We start from the raw sequence: 1,703 nt of genomic DNA on the forward strand, positions 1-1,703 counted from the left end.
CTCGCCCGGCGAAAGCAACACGCCGCGAACGATCTTGGAATGAATTTCTCGCTCGCCCGGCGAAAGCAACACGCCGCGAAGCGACTTGGAAGAATTTCTCGCTCGCCCGGCGAAAGCAACACGCCGCGAACGGACTTGGAAGAATTTCTCGCTCGCCCCGGCGAAAGCAACACGCCGCGAGCGAACTTGGAAGAATTTCTCGCTCGCCCGGCGAAGCAACACGCCGCGAACGGACTTGGATGAATTTCTTCGCTCGCCCGGCGAAAGCAACACGCCGCGAGCGGACTTGAAGAATTTGTCGCTCGCCCGGCGAAAGCAACACGCCGCGAACGGACTTGGATGAATTTCTCGCTCGCCCGGCGAAAACAACACGCCGCGAACGGACTTGGAAATTTTTCTCGCTCGCCCGGCGAAAGCAACACGTCCGCGAGCAACTTGGAAAAAGCGGCTTGTGCGGCCGGAGGTGTCGCCCGCCAACGAAAGCAAACTGCCGCGATCGGACTTGTGTACGGGCGGCGCGTGCCGCCGGAGGTGTCGCCCGCCAACGAAAGCAACACGCCGCAACGGACTTGGAAGAATTTGTCGCTCGCCCGGCGAAGTCAACTACCCCGAACGGACTTGGATGAATTTCTCGCTCGCCCGGCGAAAGCAACACGCCGCCGAACGGACTTGGAAGAATTTCTCGCTCGCCCGGCGAAAGCAACACGCCGCGAGCGAACTTGGAAGAATTTGTCGCTGGCAACACGCCGCGAACGGACTTGGAAAAATTTCTCGCTCGCCGGCGAAAGCAACACGCCGCGAGCGAACTTGGAAGAATTTGTCGCTCGCCCGGCGAAAGCAATACGCCGCGAACGGACTTGGATGAATTTCTCGCTCGCCCGGCGAAAGCAACACGCCGCGAACGGACTTGGAAGAATTTCTCGCTCGCCCGGCGAAAGCAACACGCCGCGAACGGACTTGGAAGAATTTCTCGCTCGCCCGGCGAAAGCAACACGCCGCGAACGGACTTGGAAGAATTTCTCGCTCGCCCGGCGAAAGCAACACGCCGCGAACGGACTTGGAAGAATTTCTCGCTCGCCCGGCGAAAGCAACACGCCGCGAGCGAACTTGGAAGAATTTGTCGCTCGCCCGGCGAAAGCAACACGCCGCGAGCGAACTTGGAAAAAGCGGCTTGTGCGGCCGGAGGTGTCGCCCGCCAACGAAAGCAACACGCCGCGATCGGACTTGTGGTACGGGCGGCGCGTGCCGCCGGAGGTGTCGCCCGCCAACGAAAGCAACACGCCGCGAACGGACTTGGAAGAATTTGTCGCTCGCCCGGCGAAAGCAACACGCCGCGAACGGACTTGGATGAATTTCTCGCTCGCCCGGCGAAAGCAACACGCCGCGAACGGACTTGGAAGAATTTTCTCGCTCGCCCGGCGAAAGCAACACGTCCGCGAGCAAACTTGGAAAAAGCGGCTTGTGCGGCCGGAGGTGTCGCCCGCCAACGAAAGCAACACTGCCGCGATCGGACTTGTGGTACGGGCGGCGCGTGCCGCCGGAGGTGTCGCCCGCCAACGAAAGCAACACGCCGCGAAACGGACTTGGAAGAATTTGTCGCTCGCCCGGCGAAGTCAACACTACCCGAACGGGACTTGGATGAATTTCTCGCTCGCCCTGCGAAGCAACACGCCGCGAACGGACTTGGAAGAATTTCTCGCTCG

The sequence above is a fragment of the Nylanderia fulva genome, unplaced genomic scaffold, assembly GCF_048542155.1.
Source record: "Nylanderia fulva isolate GAGA-0341 unplaced genomic scaffold, ASM4854215v1 Scaffold1332, whole genome shotgun sequence".
NCBI lineage: Eukaryota > Metazoa > Arthropoda > Insecta > Hymenoptera > Formicidae > Nylanderia > Nylanderia fulva.